Here is a 22857-nt window from a genome sequence, read left to right as displayed (position 1 = left end):
TTCTACCCTGTAGCCCTGAGCAAGATAAAAAGTTGGGTTGCTTACTTTCACCAGTATAAGGTCCTCCGTAACAATTTTTACCTCTTTAAAACCCTTTAAAAGATACCTACTGAGAAATGTTTTATAATGAAACCTACAAAGAAAATTCCCTGAGCTCACACTGCTCTTAAAAAATTAAACCTTAACTGAAGTTCTAGGAAAGTGTCATCATTTTTCCACCTAAGTATGGCAAGTTTTGACTGAAGCCTCAACCCTACTTACCCATGCCTAAATTTCATACTTCATTTCCTATCCCAAACCAGTCATAACAGCAAGACGTTTTTGTTCTGCAATTTTCACATCTAAGTCAAATCTAATGCTAAGCAGAATTCTGGATGTAAGAACTTGGCTGTAGACTGAAATAAGAAAAAGAAGATCGCTATAATGTATAAAATTTAGTCTGCTTTTACTACCTAAATGGTAATCATCACACAAACGCATTTGGTCATGTTTTATGGGTTCATGTGCTCTTAATACATGTTAGATCGTCATCACGTGCTCTGCAAATGTACTTAACTTACCTACAATCATTCTGTAACACAAGTACACGACAAAGTCAAATTCACTATCAATTTCTTATGTTGCTATTTTTAATTTTTGGGGCTTGTTTTCCTCCCCAGTCTTCTATTCTTATCAGTACGTTAAAGGCCACTACCCCACACATGTATCAAGAACTGTGAAAAGCAACACTAGGCTGTTCTATGGATAATATCCCAAGGTAACATGTTCAAAGGCATGCAACATCACTATACTTTCAGCCTCCTTAATATATTCTTTAGACAGGTACAAGTTGTCTCAGTGAGAAAACATTATCTTGCGCATGTCCCATTGAAGATTAATCTGTTCAACACCTGATGATTCACTCACCCACATATTAAAAGTCCACATGAAAATGACTCATTCCATCCGTAAGAACAATCACCTGGGATATCAAAGTCCTGTCATCTTTTCCAGAGGTGGTAACTGCTCTCTTACGCAAAGCAAGCAGATGGCAGGCTTTCCTATTACGGCATGGGAGGCACAAAGGAACAACAGATATGGAACTGGGCCATGGTAATTCTATAAACCATCTAGATAACAGTAAAAATACTTGATAGTAAGTTTGTAGATAATCAAGGTATTGGCAGAGGAAATAATGCTCCACACTGACTTGGTGGTTGAAGACAGCTGATTTTAATCCTAGCAAACCAAAGTCACCAATGTTCTTAGAAGGAACACAGGCTACTCCTCCGTGACTCTGATACTTTCTACCCAGAAAGAGCTCTGAAGCAATGATACTGAAACATCCCAGTACGGACTGTCAGTGCAGGGCAAAGGAACATCAAGAACTGGTCCAATGACATCACCTTTCACAGTTTCTGAAACAAATCAAGCTAAATTCTAAGCTGGAACTTCATGTCCAGTTCCTATATCCACACGGCAAAGATGCTGAAGGACTGGCAAGCACTCAAAGGCAGAGCTCAGACAAGAGTCGGTCAGGATGGGATACAGACTTCACGACGCCAGGTCAGAGGCCTCCTTTATTAAGGAGGAGATGAGTACACGACCTTGTTTTTAGAGGTACTTTACAAATATGACAAATGACAAACAACCCTGTGATCCTTGCTGAGTAAGAGACTGCAGGTGGAAGCCAAACAAGCTCAAATTTTACTTTTTAGCAACAGGATTGTTAAATCTTTACCACTTCTTGGTGTGTTAAGACTGGGGAGCAGTAGCACTACGAGAGCCACTTCTGTTGAAAAATTCTCATCTTTCTTATATGCAAAGCCCGACCACATTACAGGCCTGTTAGAGACAAAACTAAAAATTTATTAAAAGCTAGCTATAAAATGCTAAAAATAGTATGGAAGTTAGTTTCAAAGTTCTGTTTTATTGTCACTGCTATGTAATTCTGATTCATGTTTGTTGCCTAAAGGTGAACGGAGCTGTGGATGCCCCCTCCCTTGAAACGTTCAAGGCCAGGTTGGATGGGACCTTGAGCAGCCTGGTCTAGCGGGAGGTGCCCCTACCCACGGCAGAGGAGTTGGAACTGGATGGGCTTCAAGGTCCAACCCAAACCGTTCTACAATTCTACCACAGAAGCATTTTAAAGATGCGTTTTCCATGCGGCAAACTTATCTGCAAAGCCACAAACTGAGCTACTATCTTTCTTTCACCTCGTTACTTCAAGAAGTAACATGGAAGCGAAAGAGAGAAGAAAGAAAACACAAGACGTTAATTTAGGGGAGAAATAGATGGTAATTTATATTGTGTATTACTGGAGTACTATGAGAATTTATGTAAAATGAAGACATTAGTTTAGCCAAAAATCAGTTAACAGCCATGAATAAAGACATGCTCACTGCTTTCGTAACACAGCTCCTTCTTTCCAGCCCTCTTATCATGCAAACACATTTTATTTCAATCCCTTCTGACCAGAACCTGAATTTTTGACTAAAGTTGAGATAGTACTTGGAGGAATTTAAGCTGAATTTAAAGTGTACGCACAGTTCGGTGATTTTATAAAAGAGACAACTTCTGGAAGCACACACACTGCCTCTGTGGCTTATGCCAGCGTGCACAGAGCCCATCAGTAACACCCTGCATGGAGCACACTGAGAGGAACGAGAAACAAAAAGAACCAACAGATCAACACCACAAATCCGTCCTGATAAGTGGATATCACTAGAGGAAATACTGTCGGGAAGGAAGATTGTTTCTTGACACAAAAAAGAAGAAAAAGGAAATGGAACTGAACTTTGAAGCCAAGAAACAAGAAAATCAAAATGAAAGGCAAGCACTGGTTTATATTCAACCCTTGATCTGTACTGAGAAGTATTAACAGGATGTCCAATGGTATTTAATGAAAACTCAAAAGCTGTTCTTCATGAACTGAAGACAAAGTCATTTCTTGTATGTAGGTATTCAATTTTAAATGTTTACTAGTTTTTATTTTACGCTAGATCTTAAATCTTCAGGTGAAGGTGAAGGGTCGGAGGGTAAGACTTAGGAGGAGAGGCTGAGGGAACTTTGGTTGTTTAGCCTGGAGAAAAAGGAGGCTGAGGGGAAACCTTAGCCTTGTCTACAACTAACTGGAAGGAGGTTGTAATGAGGTGGGTGTTGGTCTCTTCTCCCAAGCGAGAGGCGGTAGGACGACGGGGAATGGCCTTAAGTTTCACCAGGGGAGATTTAGATTAGACATCAGGGAAAACTTCTTCACCGAAAGGGTTCTCAGGCACTGGCAGAGGCTGCTCAGTGAGGCAGTTGTGTCACCATCCCTGGAGTTGTTTAAAAGACGGGTGGACGAAGCGTTCAGTGATCTGGTTTAGCAGTGGACAGGTACAGCTGGGACTTGATGATCTCAAAGGTCTTTTCCAACAAAATGATTCTATGATTCAAAACCTTTTCTACAAAAAGAGATTTTACTTTCTGTGATACTAGGACAGCTCAGAAGAGCCTGGCATTCACTCCACTGCCCTTGCTACAGGGATATTAAATCACATCCCTCCGAAACTGTCACTCTTCCCTACAGTAGAGAGCAAGTGAATTACACAGCCCTGGACATGGCACTATATGTTGCCCATTTTAGTCACTTCTAACTTTGTATTTCAAAAAATAAAATCAAATTAACCAGAATAAGGCAAAACTGACTCATTTTTAATTTGAGTCATCCTGAATCTGTGGATTCCCGTGTCAGACTCTCTGTACGCTGAAGAAGGTATCAGAATATGGCAATTTCTAAGCAACTTAAGAAACACGAAATTCACAAAGCAGGCAACAGTAACTTGTCACCATTTTCATTTCATACTAGAAGAAATTAATAAAGCCCTTTCTGGTGAAAATAGTGAGAGTTTTGAACAAACAGAGCGGGTAAGATAAGCCACGCTGTTTCACATGAGATAAACTCAAGGCAAGTCCCTTCCTGGCTTGTCCCAGCAGAACCACGGACCTTGAACTGGGAGAAAACAAAAATCCTCCTGACAGCAGTAAGAGATTAGGGTAAACTCCTTCACATAGGCCTGAGCTGCAGGCTGTACGTATAACAACAGACAAACCACATCCTAAATATGTACCAGTGCTGCTCCCAGTGCCAGGAGCTAAATTACTCACCTTCTCCTTACCCACACTTCCATTTAATTCAGTTTTAGTATTCTGCAAAACCAAATACATTGGTTTTATGTAGTAATTGCCAGTATGTCATTTACTGCATGTGACTGGAGTTTTAACTCCTTACAGATGCCATCCTAGCGAAATAAATGCATTCCTGCATCATGGAATATTAGTACTTCTGGGGAAATTATCACAGAAGTATTTAGCACAGTGTTTCTGAATCTTGTAATTTTATGAGAAGACTCAAACTGCTCAGCATTTTTCCTAAAATTCTTGTTCCCAGAATTACCAGGTTACGTAAGAATCTCAGATGCCAATAATGAAACATTTTCTGGTCGCCAAGGTAGCACAGAAATGCCCAAAATTTGTTTGACATTCTTCCCCCTTCTGAAAAACCCCAAAAGGCACATAAGAAGAATGCAACATGTTATTTATAAAGCCTCATTAATCATTAATTATTGAAACTAGTGGCATAATTGTGCCTGAATATTTGGTCAGGAATGTTGTCGACAGTTTCCATGCATTCTTGTCAGGTCTTCTTTACTGACAGAAAAAAATAAAAACCACACTATTTCCTATCAGTTTTACAGCCTTTTTAAGATTACAAGCACCTCATGTCATTACTAAAATAAATATCTATGGTTTTAATGGAACACAAGAATTAAACTCAGATGTTTCCTTCGGAGATCACTACAACCACCACTATCAGATCAGCACACAGAACCAAATCACAGAATTATAGAATCACTAGGTTGAAAAAGGCGTCTTGGATCACCGAGTCCAACCATTCCTATCAGCCCCTAAACCATGTCCCTCAGCACCTCGTCTACCTGTCTTTTAAACACCTCCAGGGATGGTGACTCAACCACCTCCCCGGGCAGCCTCTGCCAGCGCCCAATGACCCTTTCTGTGAAAAATTCCTTTCTGATATCTAGTCAGAAAACAAGCAGGAGCATTTCCCCATGAAGGACAGCAACATGCAGCACTGTGGAAGTTACAGCTTTAAGTTCAAGATGTCCCTGGCCATAAACAACTTTCAGGAGAAACGTAGCTGGAAGACTTGAACATTTTTCCTTAGCAAATATCTATGTAAAACATAAATGAGAGTCATCTTAACTACCTGTTCACAATTTAGCAACATGTTTACATGGTCCACAGGTTTTATTCAAATAACCAAGGAGATTTTAAAAGATTAATACATGCATTAAAAAGTTTAAATCCTATGCAACACTTAAATATTTGTGTCACAGTGTTAGTGTAAGCAAACAGCAGAAGAAAAGACCCCTGTAAACCTATGGCAACAATTCTGAACGCAGTAAGACAAGCCAGATGTCTAATTCAGCATCCAAACTTCCTGAATTGCTTACAGAATTTGCTTTAGGTGAAACACTGAGCACCAGGTCACTGCTGTATTAGGGGAAAAATACTGGAGAAGGCCCCATTTCTGGCACTAAGGTAAGTGCCACTGCATTATCTGCATCCATACAGCTGAGCTGTCTTTGCCTGAAGCACAGTATTATCCACATCCCCACCAGGAGCAAACCCAGTCTCCTGCTGTCCTCACACTCTGCGTTGAGTTGGCCAAGCAGAGTCAATGAGCATAGAATCATAGAATGATAGAATAACCAGGTTGGAAAAGACCCACCAGATCATCGAGTCCAACCATTCCCATCAAACACTAAACCATGTCCCTCAGCACCTCGTCCATACATCCCTTAAACACCTCCAGGGAAGGTAACTCAACCACCTCCCTGGGCAGCCTCTGCCAGTGCCCAGTGACCCTTTCCATGAAAAATTTCTTCCTAATGTCCACCCTGAACCTCCCCTGGCGGAGCTTGAGGCCATTCCCTCTTGTCCTGTCCCCTGTCACTTGGGAGAAGAGGCCAGCACCCTCCTCTCCACAACCTCCTTTCAGGTAGTTATAGAGAGTTAGAGAGCATGGATTAACAGCATGGATGACCACGGGGCACTTCAAACCCATTAAACCCCGCTTACTTTACTAATACAGGGTGCTAGTCAGTCACCAACAATCCAGAACCTAACAAAAAGGATAACTGACCAAAGAAAGGCCAATTCTGACATGAAGCCCAAGATGATACCTGCAGTGGGCCAAGCTGCACACTTGCAGCCTTTAAACTTCAGCAAAGCGTTTCCTGCGCTAGCAGCCTCATCGTCTACTCACCAAATACTTTCCCAAGCGCTGGAACTGAAGAAGTTTCTTTTCCTCTCATTCTCAGACACTTCCCCTCTATTTCAGATCCAAAATGCTTTGCATAGGCATGTGGTACAACTAAACTTTGGTCGTTAAAAAGGGCTTCATAACGGATCCCTCTGCAGAATCAGAGCCCCGAACTGCAGTTCTGCTCATTTATGTTTTATTACAGTTTGTGTGCTGGAATTACAGCAGTATTCAGCAGCGTGTTTTTTTTAAATTGGGAGAGAATTTTCTTCCTGAAAAACTGCTTGTGTACCCAAGCAAGCTTTTTTTTTTGAGTGAGCTACACCAAAGTCCTTAGGATGCTCTTGCTCTTCTACCAACACAAATATCTCTCCACAATGAGCCCCAACTTTCCTTTGCACAATTACTGTTAGACTGCTTTTTATGGCAGAACACCAAGAAATCACAACTAGGAAGCCAAAGTTCTCTGTTTAGAATAACAATGATAAAAAGAAGAGCAGATCTTACCGCTTGCTGGTTGAAATCAGTGGAGCAATTAAGAGACCGGATAAATCTCGCCTCACTTTAGCTCTCTGAAAATCACATTCTACAGATGAGACTAATGTCAATCCAGTTGGATTAGATGAATGCCACCTTTCAAAATGCAGGCTCGGTGAGATGAAAACCTCAACTCCAGGGGAACCAGAGCTCTGAAGATCTGCAGAGATGGTTTATGCATTACAAATCCAAAAAGGAGTTACCGTAAGCAAGACACACGTATCACTGCCAACACCTCATCAGAACATGAAATCCTGTGTCAAGTGTCTAGAATAGAATATACTAGAGGCGTCATTCCTGAAATAACCTTAGGACCCTACCAAAGGTGAAAATAAGACAATTTGAATGAAACAAAACTCTCCGAATAAACACAAATCTGATTATTCACTGATTGCTGAGTAGTCTTGTCTCATATTTAAGATAGTGTGGAGTAAGCCTCTTTTTTTTTTCCAGGCCTTAGTAACAACAACAACAAATCCTTGCCAATGATTTCAAGGAGTTTTCTGCCTGAACAGGGGCTACGGAGGCATTTCTTTGAGAATCATGAGAAGAGCTTAACAACTAAACTACAGGTTAGCAGATCCCAAAGAAACTGCAACAGTCTCCTGCTACTTGTATTTGAATTCTCGTTTCACCACACTGAACCCAAGTACTCTGTATAGCCCTCATACAGACAACTCCTCGAGTGAGCATTCTCCCAAACTACAACATTTTATGTGTTAACTTTTAACTCTTGGCAGGTTATTAACTAAAAACACCCTTCATCTCTGTCCTGATTCCATTCCAGAGCATTTGCATTCAGTCTAAGTCTGCTTGATGGGAACAAATTCTCAGCATGCTCTCAGCATCCTCCAGAAAATATTGTCTTTTCCCCAAATTAACATAAAGATGAGAGACCAGTGAATGTCACTGTTGAAGTGAACACCTGCTTTCAGCCCCAGCCTTGGCGTCATTTGGTGGGCAGAAGAGCAATTCAAACCTGCTAGAAACTAAGATCAGCTACCATTCAGCTGGAATAAAACTCAGCACTACATTACATAATCTACATAGTTCTTAGACCAGTCTGTGTTTTCACAGAGCCCCAAACTGAGGAAGCTCCAGGCAGAGCAAAAAGGAACAGAAAAAGTTCATTAACCTCAGCCTTAAGGTCGCTTACAAGTCTGCATTTGCGCACTTACGCGGTATTGTCCATTCACCCACACAAACCTGAGCCTGAGCATGCATTCTCATAATGTTGAAGGTAAAGCACCACAAAATTTCCAGCGAGTCAGATCAGTCATTTGAATGAACAATCACCAACAACTAACATGCTAAAAGATACACTAAAAAGGGGTTTCTTGGGGTTTTTATGAATAATTCCAGACTGACACAAACTCATCTTAAAAAATCACAACCAGCTCAACTGATACCCTGACACTGACCATACGGAGCAATAAGAAAGTGGTTAATACACAAATTAAATCTGACCTTTAAGAACATATTCATCTCACCCAGTTTCTTCTGTTGAAAGTGTTGGGGTTTTCCTTGTTCATTTAAGCTCCTTCTACAACCATTGTGGAGACAGGAACTTATGAAAAGCAACCAAACGTGTTGATCCCACCCTGTCACAGCTATCTTACACCAGTGGAATCCAGAACTGCTCTCTGGCAATCCTCGTCTCTTCACAACTTTAAAGAAAATGTTTGGTTTGCAGAGGGCTATGGTTAAGGACCACAAAAATCCTGGTTTCTGCAGAGCACTGGCTGGTCATCATCAGCTGAGATGGCTGTGGGCAGCGCTGCCATCTCAAACACCAGCCACAGAATTCAAACTTAGGAGAAGTATCAGTATTACTGCTTTCTCTAGACCTCCCAGAGACACTGCTGTGTCAACACTGACATGGAATATATCTTGCTAGAAATGTAAGCAACGCCTGTTTACATCCCTATGTTGCACACTTCTCACTTATTTATTCACAGGCAAAAGTACCAACCACTCGAGTCACACCAGGCTGTTCCTCCCAAACATCACCTTTACGTTATCTTTATGTTTAATTTTGAATTCCACTCTCATTTTATCCCACAAAACTACACCTTCATTTCACCCCAACAGGCACTGCAAGCCTTGTCCTTGCTTGTCACCCTGCCAGTGATCCAACTGTTTTTTTCTTAATTGCCACAATGATTGGAAAGAACTCTCTGCATGTGAAAATACCTGTTCAGAAGACTGCAAGGGCAGGGAGGGATTCAATTCACCCCGTTTGAAGTGTCTGCAATGGCTGCATAAGCACTCTGGGTGCCTAACTCCCCCCCCCCCACAACAATTACAGCCACTGGAGAGCTATGGACTCTGAGAAATGCAAACAACGACTCCTCTGATCACATGGAGGTGCTTGCAGAAAGGAGAGCAAAACTGCTCTTTCAACTTCACTGGCCGGGGGAGCAGCCATCATTAAACATCAGCCTGATGTCATTTTGGATTGTGTAGAATATTCCAGCAGGATGAGAGCCACAACACCATACAGAGAAATTTTCCAGTAGGAACCACACCACATCAATTGACTGACTCGAGTCACTCAAAGTGCACTGAAGTTCATGAAGCTCAGTCTTCAACAAAAGCAGAGTAAGAAAAAAAATACACAAAAACAAGTTTAGCAAGACAGAGAGGCTTCCCAATTCCAGGTGAAGTGGAAGATGCACCGTACACTGCGATGTATCAACTGCTGCATTGCTAGCTGATTGAGGGAGGTGAGTGTCTCACTCTGCTCTGTACTGGTCTGGTCCCACCTTGAGCACTGTGTGCAGTTTTGGGTGCCACAGGATAAAAAAGATATCAAGCTACTGGAGAGTGTTCAGTGGAGGCCACAAAGATGGTGAAGGGTTTACAAGGGAAGTCATATGAGGAACGGTTGAAGTCACTTGGTCTGTTCAGCCTGGAGAAGAGCAGATTGAGAGGAGACCTCATCGCGGTCTACAGTTTCCTCACAAGCGGAGGAGGAGGAGCAGGTGCTGATGGCTTCTCTCTGGTGACCAATGATAGGACCCAAGGGAATGGCAGGGAGATGTGCCAGAGGTGGTCTGGGTTGGATATCAAGAAAAGGTTCTTCACCCAGCTCCCCAGGGAAGCAGTCATGGTGCCAAGCCTGACAATATTCAAGAAGCATTTGGCCAACGCCCACAGACACATGGTGTGAATGCTTGGGTTGTCCTGTGCAGGGACAGGAGTTGGACTCAATGATCCTTGTAGGTCCCTTCCAACTCAGACATTCTATGATTCTATGACACAGTCATGGTGCCATGAAGGTAGCTGACAGTTATCAGGGACAAACACCACCTCTTGAGATTAAGGTGGCTGAACTGCATGATTCAGGAGAGACAGATAAGTTCTCAGCATTGTCAACACAACGCAAACACCGCATTTTTAAGACACCATTAGTTATCACTTCTTCAACAACTCTGAAAACCCACAACAGAAGCAAGATTTGACCCAGTCCTTAAATGTGTACAGAATCTTCACTGCTGAAGAGTGACTATTTTACCAACTATGATGCACTCAGGCTCAGTATTCAAAGCATTCGTTTTCCCTCTTTCCAGTTACACAACTGGAAAAAACCTCCTTGAGCAGGAGAGTTGGGCCAGATGACCTTCGCTGAGTCCCTTCTAATCTCAAGCATTCTGTGATTAAGAAAGAAGAAATCCTCTTTGAAAAAAACTAAAAAGAACAGACAAGAACGTGAATGCTGTTAGGGGCTGACAGCTTGCTAAAGACCCCATATTGCACAGAGAAGAACAGGGTAAGTGTAACTTAAAAAACATAAAGCAAACATGCAAAAGCTTGCCCTTCAGAAACTGAAATCATATTAGAATGTCAGGAAACAAAGAGCAAATTAAGTGCAAATTTATTGTATTTCAAGTTAAAGAAATTCTGAGAATTGATGTGCTAGAGAAAATTTTATCAGCCACATCAGAAGTATAAAGCTTATGAGAAAGTCTGCTGGGCCAATAGGTCATAAAAATTAAAGAGGCACGCTCAGTAGAGACAATGCTATAGGAAGGGGGGAAATCCTAAAAATTACTGCTTTGCCATATGAAAACTCAAATGAATTCACTGTTCAGTACACAAAAGTTTAGGGAACTTCCAGCACTGGAGTCTGCCTGCAGAGTGGATAAGGAAAGATGATCCTGTCTGGGCGGCCGAGAGCTGTTAGCTGACAAAGCCTACTGGTCATAAACCAGCCAGCAGCACCTGTACTCAGCCAGATTTCTAAGGAAACCAAAATACTCAAAATGCCAACTGATGGACTGCGATATGCAGGTCACACACATGAGGGCTCTGAAGGAGTTCTGATTGGTTGAATATTGGGAGACCTTGAAAAATACCAACTTGTCTAAAAGCTTTTAAAGAAAACTCAAGCGCAGTAAGGAGGAAGGTTTTACTAATCAACAGTTAATTAACATGCTAAGAACATATTAATTTATACACAAAAAAGTGTAGTCCTATAAAGATCTGTAGGTAGACCTCTCTCACTTGACAATAAATTACACTGAAAAGGGTAACAGAACTGTGACCTCACGTTGTAAAGATAAGCGCATCAAAGCAGTTACTCTCAGTCCTGTCTTCCAACTGGTTATTATACAATATGACTGGTGGAGAAAAATGGAAGATAAAAGTCAAGCAGATTAATGTAAGGCCCTGAACTTGAAAAAAACCAGCTAACTTAGACACAGAAAGCAATGGTTCTAAATTAGTTTTTTCTGATTAGAGAAGACCTTGAAGTCACTGCAGACAGCTACATGAAAATACAGTTTTCACAGGGGTCAATAACAAGAGCAGTAAAAAGGCAATCATAACTTCAGGAGTAATTAGGAAGGGAACAGAAACCATAACAGGGATCAGCAGCGTGAAACTGCAACACAGCATTTGTCTCCAGCACGTTTGGATCCTGACCTCTGCATGCGGTTTTGGTCCCCTCATGTTAGAAAGGAGGTAACACACCAGTGTACAGAGCAGCGAAGGCAAGACCTGGGCAGCAACTCGCACATCAGGAGAAATGAGCTCAAGCAAGATTCTGCAGCCTGCAAAAGAAAGTGCTGAAGAGAGATCGGAGCATACAGAAGCATTACAACAGCAACACTTTAAAATAAGAAGCTTTCTCGCAAGGCGAACACACCAGGGACAAGGAGATGGGTTCACGCTGGACAAATTCATGGAAGCAAACATGGAGTTGTGATACAGCCTATGGCTCAGGACTCCCGAAGTGCCGGCTGCTGGAAGCACGTGTGACTATGCTGAGGGAAGCAGAACCTCTCCTGCCACGCTTTCCTAAGTTGTGGCTACAAGGCTACCATCAGAAAATGATTTTATGCCACAGATCCCTTTGATCGGAACCCAGTGTTCTTACTAGTGCATGAGCCCTTTGCTACGCTAACTTTAGAAAACAAAAATGAATCATAGAATCATAGAATAACCAGGTTGGAAGAGACCCACCGCATCATCGAGTCCAACATGAGTAACAGTTCTATTGCTAAGGTAATTTTCTTCACTTTATCATGTAAAACCCACGCATACTTACGACTGATGAGATTTATTCAGTTATTTAATTTCCCTTATTCAACACTGTTTTCTATACTGGTTTATCACTCTCCGCATTACCAGTATATGTTCCAACCAAGTTGCTTTTGACAATAAAAATCAGAAAGCGACAAACACTGTGCTCTGAACAGAGTAAGTCTGGTCCTTTGGATGATTCTTAATCATCCAAAAAGGCGAACACCTTCCCCGACACATTATTTTCAAAGGTGAAAATACAAACGTACAGCTGATGAAGAATGACACCTTATTTTACAGATGAAATTAACCCTTTCAACAGAAATTTTTACAATGACCCCACATTTACAATTGCACCAAAACAACACAGGGAAACTACTACAAATTCAGCTGCGCCGCGTGTGAACGCGGGTCTGCCCACTTCTGCTGTTGGCAGGACTTGGTGCAATTTCAGCACTTTCTGCCACCGTGATCTGTGCTGGGATCCGTTCCCAGTGCTGTTCAATGAATTCATAAATGACATGAAAAGGGCTCAACAGTGAGATGACAACATCTGTGGATGATACCAAGTTATTCGCAGTAGCAAAGACAGTGAAGTAAATGAGCAGGGAAAACTGAAAAAGGACTGCGGGCAGATTACTGACAGGACAATTGGATACAGCAGTGGAATTCAGCAGGGCCATTCATACAGTATCTGAACGAAATGAAGTGTGAAGTAGCATAAGTGGGACTGGGGAAAGCAAAGTTAGAACCAACAGGCTCTGAACTAACTCAACACTTGGACCAAGCTGAGGTCTAGAAAATTATGATTGTCATGGGGACAGGGAGACAAGGATTAATTATTTACATGTCTTTCAGTACAAGAAGTGGATTTTAAATGGGAGTTCAGGTTCAAAACTTAACAAAATAATACGGTTCCTCACTCATTAGGCTGCCATGTTAGTTAAGCTGTAGAACCAGAGAGTATTACACCCCCTAATACTTCCAGGCTTGAAAGGGATGTTTAAAAAATTACGAAGTCCAGTAAACATTGTAAAAAAAGAGACATCCAGCTTATTAAGTCCCTGTACTACACGTCTGGAGATTCAAAAGCGTGCAGAAGGATCCTATACTCTCATTCTGCTCCTTTCCTCCTCATTTACTCACCTCTGGCTGTTGATGGAGACAAAATACCACTCTAGATGGGTGTACAAGAACAGGTGCTTTGCAGTCTTACATTCACCACCACTTCATTAAGACATTCTATCCAGCACAGGCATAATATCCCCCAACAATGTCAAGGGTTAACACCTCTTCTGTGACTGTTAAAAGCATCCAAACATTCACTGGGGATAACAATTTAAAGCCACATTTCACCTCTCTAACAAATGTGCTTCTGTAATTCTGAAGTCTTATTTTATAATTTTATGTTAGTTGTGCCATCCCTGTAAACGTTCAAGGTCAGGTTGGATGGGGCTCTGAGCAACCTGATTGACTTGAAGACGTCCCTGCTCACTGCACGAGGGTTTGACTAGATGACCTTCATGGTCCCTTCCAATTCAAACCATTCTATAGTTCTGTAATAGCAGGAAAAGTTACGCAGCCTAACATGAGGAATTCAGCTCCACTGCTGTTAACAGCACTCTGTCAGATATTTCATCGATTCCAAAGAAAGCTGAACTGTTCCTAGAATGACAACAAAGTGAACCAACCTTTCTGTTCTACTCTGGACTTTCTGCATAATTTTCCAGGGAAAGTCCTCAAACTACACTGACAAAGCATATCCAAAACACACCAACAGTAATTGCTAGCAGGGAGAAAGGGTTCTCATGACTAAGCATAAGGTCTATCATCTAGCAGTTAATTCTATTCACAAAAGCATTAAAATTGCATTTGATTTGATCCCCATAAATCATTCATTCACCTAAGTACAGCAAAAATAGCACTCATGTTCTGAAAGGGGGCTGTGATTGCCGTCACTGTAACTGCTCTTACAGCACTGCTAGCCACTCAGAAAGTTATGCATGATACACTGGAATACAATTCATTTAATAGAGTTTTACATTTTAATACTGGTGCTGAAAAAATAGTGTTGTATGTGGAAAATGTTCAGTATCACTTTTGGGCAGGTGATTCTAACTCTCTGCTGATGTCCAAGAAGCCAGAGAGCAAAGAGACAGTCCTGAAGATATACAACTTTACATACTGTTTCAGCAACTGATGTTGCCAGAAATTATTCTTGTTCTCTGGGAAGAAGAAAATCTTTCCTACAACATCTTAATGAGACACCTGATGTGCCTGCCCACTCTAATATACCCTAAAACCTACAGAGACGTAGGGATCAGGTCTCCAAACCAAAGCCTAAGCAACAGGGTCCATTCCTTACTGGAGTTCCTTTTTTCAACAACTAGAAGGTGACTTGTAGTCACCTGCATTTCCTCTATGTTGTTACTCCTCTTGCTAAAAGGGAAAACTCCCTCTGAAAAATCCCAATTAGAAAAATTACCAAATAACAAGAAAAAAAAGCGTTATCTATTCTAGTAAACTTCCCTATTTCACGTAAGAAAATTAATGGCTCTTTAATACCACCACATTGTCCTTGACTCTTGATACAGCTTTCTGACAGTATAGAAATAGGGGAGATGGAATCACTGTACCAGAAAAATCTTTAACAGAATTACCATATCACTATTTCCCTGTTTTTCTTCCTTTCAAAAGGACATCAAATTACTCCAACACAGAGCGTACTAAAGATCTTCTGTTACAGAAAGAGAAGTACAAAGAAAACTTTATTTTTTACGGGCCACATAGCACTTATTCTTAATAGCCAAGGCTGCAAAAATTACTTCTATGTTGGCATGTGCTGGATCACTTTAAGAAATAAAAATTATTGAACAATTCACTGGTCCTAAGTTTCTACTCCCCTTCAGTCCCATAAAACTTCTCCGGGGTAAAGATTATTAAAACATAAGCTATACAGAGAACATTGGAAATCAATTCTGCCTAGCCACTGTATTTTCTTTCACACAGTCCAGCTGCCTAAATTTAGCATACTTGTTTTTATTTCTGTTAGAAACTATGCTAACAAACTCCATGGGGCTCTCCAGTATCCTTGATACCCAACCACAGGCTTGTATAGGAAGGCTGGAAAAATTGCCAGGGTCAAGTGTCCAAGCTGGGAAAAGAAGGATGAGTAAGTGGGCTGTACCAGTAATCAAGTGCAACCCCACCCAGCAGGGGAACCTCTGTATTGGGAATGAAACACAGAGGAAAAAAAATGTACCTGAGTTTCATGTAATTAGATGTTTCACATCTAATTACATGAATATATCTTCAGGAGATATACATGAGTATATCTTCAGGACTGTCTCTTTGCTCTCTGGCTTCTTGGACGTCAGCAGAGAGTTAAAATCACCTGCCCAAAAGTGATACTGAACATTTTCCACATACAACACCATTTTTTCAGCACCAGTATTAGATGTTTCACATCTAATTACACACTATAACCTTCTGCAATGCTAGGCTAAATCAGTAGTCCAGGCTGAACCATCAACAGAAAGAGAGTGGTTCTTTTCTAGAAGCACCTTCTTAAGAGGCAAGTCACCCCCTTTTCACCACCTGCTTCAGCAGAGCCTGGAAATCTAAGTTTCATGAGAAGACCCTCACCCATAGTTTTTCCGTTCTGTCTCAGGTCAGTGTGTTTTCTAGGGGTGTACAAGATGAAACTTCTCCTCTGCATATGCTCCAGGCAATCATAGAATCATAGAATCACGAGATTGAAAGAGACCCACCGGATCATCGAGTCCAACCATTCCTACCAAACACTAAACCATGCCCCTCAGCACCTCGTCCGCGCTATTTCATGTGACTGCTACCCAGCTATTACATTTAGTCTTACACTAATACACATACGCTTTCTCACAACTATCCACTTCCATCTTTGAGACTTACTTCTTCTTGGGAAGCAAAACATTTCGATCCACACCCTTCCTGACTACTCTTACTCTGCTTGAACTGTGTCTCAATCCTGTACCATCTTCACTGAGCCTGGTGCAGATACTCTGCCAGCACGGTCCTTTCAAATGAGAAAACAGTATTTGCCTCAAAAACATTTTCCTCTGCTCCATTCCGAAAACAACTGAATAGCCTGAAGAATTACTTCAAAAAGAAAATCAATTTGGCAGTTAAGTCGTGGTGATAATGAACCAATGAGCTGGAAATCAAGCACTAGGGCTGAAAATTGCAGTCGAACTCACTAGATACCTACAAATACCAACTCCTGAAATTCTCTACCAGCTGTAAAAGGCAACTGGGTAGATTCTACTTGTATTCTCTCAAATCACAAAGCTGCCATCACACAATTCTTATTTCTTCTTGGACACACCGTATCTAAAAACAATGATCCTCTTGTGCTGTGGAAGGGACGGAATGTGAAATCCCATCCACATCCCAACAGAATCCCACAAACATTTTGGCAGTAAAAATTTATTATGTAAAGCCCAGATGGCATCCCAAATATTTCTACTTCAAAATTTAGAGACTTCTTTTTTTTATGCTTAAAATAAACTATACAAAAGCATCATGCCTAAAATTAACTATGCAAGAGCATCAAGCTAGGTAACCAGACTTAACTGAGCAGCTATTTGGACTATGGGAAGAACGCAAATGTGGCTTTTCCCATTTAACTTCATTGTCAGAAATGAATAATATTTTTCTATTCAAATATATTGGCAGAGAAGAAATATATAACAAGCAGATACATCCTGTAACATATCATACTTTCAGAAGAACATTTCCAGTTATCTAGAGCCTAACAGCTTTAATGAAGTTTTGCAGCAGCGTTTCAAACTTTTAGAATCAAATTAGCTATTTTTGTTATTCTCAGTTATTCTAACAGAGTTCTTTTGCTTACCTGTTGGTTTCTCCACTATGCAATTTCAGTTCTGAATCTGGGAATGTGGTCTTCAAAATGGTTCTAGCTGCTGCTTCACCGAAGAAGGTAACCCTGATAGTCAGCTCAGTTTTAACATTAACTTAATGACTGAAAACCCTTTAAGCTACGGGATAAAGACCAATCCTCGATTCTGTCATTTTGCAGTGAGCCCACTCCTACATTCCTTTTATATCTATCACTTCATCAAATGCCAAAGAAATCTCAGTGTACTTGGCATGAAGTCTCCGCTTCCTATATTTATGCTTCCACTAATGTATGCTCCAGTTTAGTCCTTACCAGCTTAAAATCATCTATGAGGAAAGACAGCGTGAAGTGCAGAACAGTCCATACAACTGTATTACTGATATGAAATACTATTTACCCACATAACCTTTCCATCATCGTTTTCCTCTCAGATTTGCTGTTTAAATACACCAAAAAAAATAACATTGCAGGATCCATGGTAATGACCTTAAATGAATAGTACACAGTCTTATCAGGATTGATGCTGCTACTCAGACTTTCAATACCTTCAGAAAATAAATTGGTACTTTTTAATTGTACTACCTTAACTTTGCTGGCAGAAATGCATTTGGTTCTTCAAGACAGATGAAAACGGAGTGCTCTCCCCAGGCAAGAATTCTTTCTATCTTCCACGCTAACACTTCATCCTTTTTAATTATTCCACAGGTGGTTGCCTTGGAAACTGCCAAGTAGCTCTTGGATTCGAGGGATCCAGCATGAGGAAGTAACAAGCCTTTGTAGCCTCAGCATTCGGATCTGCGCTGGCTGCAGCCACGGCGTTGTGAAAACCTGAAAGAGATGGTTAAAATTAACAGAGCTGAATTACATGGCTCAGTTCATACAAAATAAAACACAATCAATGCCGATAGCCCCTTAAAAGCAGATACAAACTAGGCTTCAGAGCAACACGGCTTATGCAGCTTTCCAGCACGGCGCTGAATTTCACCTTCAGGAGGACAGCACTAAAATGTTGATGCCACAGGAGCTCCCGAGTTCAGCTTTCGAGATAAAGTAGCATGAGATTCTCCTCAGCTTCAACAGAAACCTTCTCAAGTGTCTGGTCAAACTGCCTGAAAATCAGCGCTATTGTTTTTCTCTGAATAAAAATAGAGTAACTATAAATAGCCCTCATCACAAACGCTGAATCACTGTGTTTTGTATCACACAGCAAATTGCTTCGAACTTCATTTAGCCTTTAAAAATAGGAAAGCCTTGTTTGCTTAAAACACAATTAATACCTAGGAAAGCATCTCATTCTGCATTGATGCCATTTGCCTAGCAGTACAGAGTATTTTCCATGCACTCTCCGATTTCTCAAAACCTGACTATTTCAAAAGCTGACCATTTAATTCTGTTTTCTGTCACCGGTCAAACTGATAGATTTCAGTTTTTCAAAAGTATTTTCTTTTCTCATGTTCAATTTATTAGCAAAACCAGGTTTAACAGGAAGTCTTAGAAAAATCATTTTCCCTAAAACCATCCATCATGCAAATAGTCATCGAGGCTGTTTCATGACAAACAGGGAGAATCTACTGGTGGTGTTCAGCCTGAAGAAGAGAAGGCTCTGGAGATACCTTAAGGCAGCCTTCCAGTACCTGAAACGGCTACAACAAAGCTACAAAAAAGACTTTTTATAAGGGCATGGAGTGGAGGACATGGGGGAACGGCTTTAAATTGGAAGGAGGAGATTTAGATTAGACATTAGGAAAAAATTCTTCACAATGAGGGTGGTGAGGCAGCGGCACAGGCTGCCCAGGAAAGTCATGGATGCCCCATCCCGGGAAGTGTTCAAAGACAGGTTGAACAGAGCCTTGAGGAGCCTGATCCAGTGGGAGGTGCAGAGGGTTGGGCTTTAAGGTCCCTTCCAACCCCAAACCATTCTATGATTCTGTCCAAGCTAAAAATAATCTCAAGACCTCACTCAAATATTACGTGGAGGCAAAAATAATTGTCCTTTTCAACCATCAATTTGAACACAGTCCCATCTCAGCTTAGAATAGTATTTCTTAATCAAAATAAGAACCATTAGAAGCTACATATTTTTGCCAACAAGAAACTTGTCAATTTATTCTGGCAGCATAGAATGCTGGAGTCCTGGAACTGATAAATTCTTCAAAGGCACTCTGAGCTGCTGGTGGGTTGTGGAAAAGCTTCTCTTGCAGAAAGCTGTCAAGATGCTCAAAAATGCAATTGGTGGAAGAGAGATGTGGTGAGGAAGCTGAGTGAGGTGGAGTTTCGTGGCCCAGTTCATGCAGCTTCTGCAGAGTCATTTCTCAGACATGCAGTTTCCATAGAGAACTGATGTTCTTCAATTGACCAATGCTGGACATAAACAGTGCAGTTCTGGGTGCATTTTGATTATTTCCTGGCAATACTTCTCTGCGGTGATGGTTTCACCAGGATTCAAAGAAGTTACAGAGGATGTTACGTACGCTCACAACCCAGAGGACCAACCATATCCCGGGCTGCATCAAAAGAAGCGCGGCCAGCAGGTCAAGGGAGGGGATTCTTCTCTATTCCTCTCTTGTGAGACTTCATCTGGAGTACTGTGTCCAGTTCTGGAATCCTCAACATAAGAAGGAGATGGACCTGTAGGAACAGGTCCAGAGGAGGACTACAAAGACGATCCGAGGGCTGCAGCACCTCCCATACGAGGACAGGCTGAGAGAGTTGGGGTTGTTCAGCCTGGAGAAGAGAAGGCTCTGAGGAGATCTTACAGTGACCTTCCAGTACCTGAAGTGGCTATCAGAAAGCTGAGGAGGGACTTTTTATAAAGGCTTGTAGTGACAGGACTAGGGGCAATGGGTATAAACTGGAGAGGGGCAGATTTAGACTAGACATAAGGAGGAATTTCTTCATTATGAGAGTGGTGAGGCACTGGCACAGGTTTCCCAGGGAAGATGTGGCTGCCCCATCCCTGCAGGTGTTCAAGATCAGGCTGGATGGGCCCTTGGGCAGCCTGATCCAGCGGAATGTCCCTGCCCATAGCAGTGGGGTTGGAACTAGATCATCTTTAAAGTCCCCTCACCCCAACTATTCTACGATTCCACTTGCTGCCCACCAAACAGGGACCACGACCTTTATCTGATAAAGCTTCAGGTTGGGGAAATGTTTTGGTGCTTCACCTCGCTCCAGCCACCGTGCGGAGCACCAACTGTTGTTGTATAGAATCACAAAGCCACCAAAAGAAGCACAGAGCACATAGTTTGTCTTCTAGCACAGCAGGACATCCATGACCCTCCTTATCACCAAGGCTCCTGTTTCTATTACCAAAGCTTTGGAACCAATATTGACCTGTATGTTCATCAATGGTTCCCTGGCCAAACGCTTGGCTGATGTCCCTAGCCACTGCTTTACATTCCCTTTTGAACTCGCACAATAACACCGCTCAAATTTGCTTTTTTCCTCATCTTTAATGTGTCAGTGTATTATAAAAAAGAATAAACAGTGAAAATAAAACCATTAACATAAATAAGTAGAGCGATTTTTTTGTGCTATAAAATAAGAACTACATGAACAGAGTTAAATAGAAGTTTAATCCAAAATAAGCATCACAGTTTACAAGACTAAAATGGCAGCTACTATTGCACCAACCTAATAGACACATATTTTGATTTGCAGTATTGACAAACTGCCTGGCAGGATCTCAAGTAAGACGGCACCATGGAGGTGAATTTGCTTGCACCGCAACCTAACGAGACATCTAAAGGCCACAGGATAAGGCTGTTAATTCTAGAGTTGTTTCACTAGAACAAACTGGAGTAAACATGCATTTGCGTTTTTATCAAAGAAAAGAATTAAAGTGAAGTAACAGAAATGAAAGGATTTATGAACAATCTCCTTGGTGCCCACTTTGTCCTTCCAGGGCTGGTCCTCTCTTTCAGGCTTGCTTTCAGCCCAGCAAGCCCGTACATTTCTGATTTGTGGAGAACACCACATAGCCTCCTTGGATCCCAACGGAAAGAAACTGCTTGTGTGTCTATCCCTACCCATTTAACTGTCCATCCTCCCTCCTCTACTCCTCCCACTCTTCCCTTCCAGTACTCTGCTCCTGACACACACTTTCAAAGCCACAGCAAATCTCGGAACCACTTCACACTCATCTTTTAATTTACTGAATAACCGAATTGTAATGCCGCCTTCCCTCTTCATTGCCTTCTTCAGTCACTTGCCTGACTGAAAATTATACCAAGAAACAATTTTCCTTCTCTCTCTTCTTCCCTCCCTCATCCAATCCTACCAAGGACAAAATATGTTTAAGCAATCCTACACAGGTCTGTAGTTTCTCTTTGCTTCCTCCTGTCCATAGTCACGTAACTTGCCCCTTTCTTATATACAGATATAATCTCCTGCATGTCCTGTTAATGCAGAAGAAAGCCCTTTTTCCCAGTTCTTGAGTGCATCTGACTGACTGAGTCTTTAAAATGACCCTTTCATCGCAAACACCTATGTCTCTTTTGAGGAAATGTAGATTTTTCTTCCCTGCATCAGGTATCTTGACGCTATTTTCAAGCACATATCAGCCTGTAATCATCATCACGCTTTGTTGCTTCTCATTGGGCAAACAGAAGGGCTTTATCTAGTGTCCACTCAGGAGTGCTCATCTATCATTTTTCCAGATCGAATATGGTACATGACTAATTTCCCAGTGTTATTCCTTTTCACCCACTGAGATATTTCCAAACCTAGGGCACGCACTTCAACAAGCACTAACGCCTCCCATTTTCATTTGCCTTATTCTCACAGCAGTTATCATCCCAGGCTTATTTCTAAGTTGTGTTGTAAAGCCTCTTCTACCTTGACTTAAATTCTACTCCCTTCTAAAGATATCTCTCAATAAGCTGACGTCTAGGGTCCTCAGCTGTAGTAGGCAATGGAGCTATCACATTTTTTCCCTATCTTCATCATCTCATAGCAAGTACATAATTTCAATGGCTGCAAGAGAGGTCTTGCTAGCTTTTTTTTAATATATATATGTTTTGGAAACTTTCTGAAGATGTATTTATGTTAAAAATATCCATTTTAACATATACTGTCCTGATACTCTGTTTCTGCATGCAACCCTAGCTGTGCAGTGCCTTTTCTTTGCTACATTCCTCTTCCTCAAGCTTCATAATCCCTCCGCCTGTCTAGGGATCTGACTTGGTTCTTGGACTCCAGGACTGTCTTGCTGCTCCCTATAGGTAAAAATCATGCATCAGAGCCACAAGATTAATCCAATGTCTGACTTTCACAGAGCCTAGAAGAAATCACATTCATCCCGCTCAGGTGTGACAAGAACACCTGGGTCAACACAGAGGCCCACTAACTCAGATTCTGGCCAACCCTCTGAAGAAAGATGTCACGCTCTCTGCAGCTCCTTTCTGGACTTCAGGGAATGTTTCCATGCTATTGTCTCTTCAAAATCTAAATAGAAGGCAATATTCTGTCTCCAGAGGACACATGTCTTTGCCCACTTCCAGCTTCAGCACCTGAGCCCAGGGCTGCCTTCAGATTCACATCTTATCTCTTAACACCACTGTTATGAGACCTTGAGTCACCAAGTGCTTGG

At 41.6% G+C, this 22857-nt stretch overlaps 1 long non-coding RNA gene across 1 annotated transcript in view; it reads right to left on the bottom strand.

Moving 5' to 3' along the window:
- The window catches only part of LOC138725659 (uncharacterized), a 70927-nt gene that overhangs the window by 9298 nt on the left and 38772 nt on the right, over nucleotides 1–22857 (bottom strand). Inside the window, exon 2 of the long non-coding RNA XR_011338285.1 lies at nucleotides 17850–18095. This is a non-coding gene — a long non-coding RNA (uncharacterized lncRNA). The remainder of the gene's footprint in view (nucleotides 1–17849; nucleotides 18096–22857) is intronic.

Source organism: Phaenicophaeus curvirostris, chromosome 1, assembly GCF_032191515.1.
Source record: "Phaenicophaeus curvirostris isolate KB17595 chromosome 1, BPBGC_Pcur_1.0, whole genome shotgun sequence".
Taxonomy (NCBI): domain Eukaryota; kingdom Metazoa; phylum Chordata; class Aves; order Cuculiformes; family Cuculidae; genus Phaenicophaeus; species Phaenicophaeus curvirostris.
The sequence above is the reverse complement of the archived record's forward strand: the minus strand, read 5'-3'. Positions and strand labels throughout refer to the sequence as shown.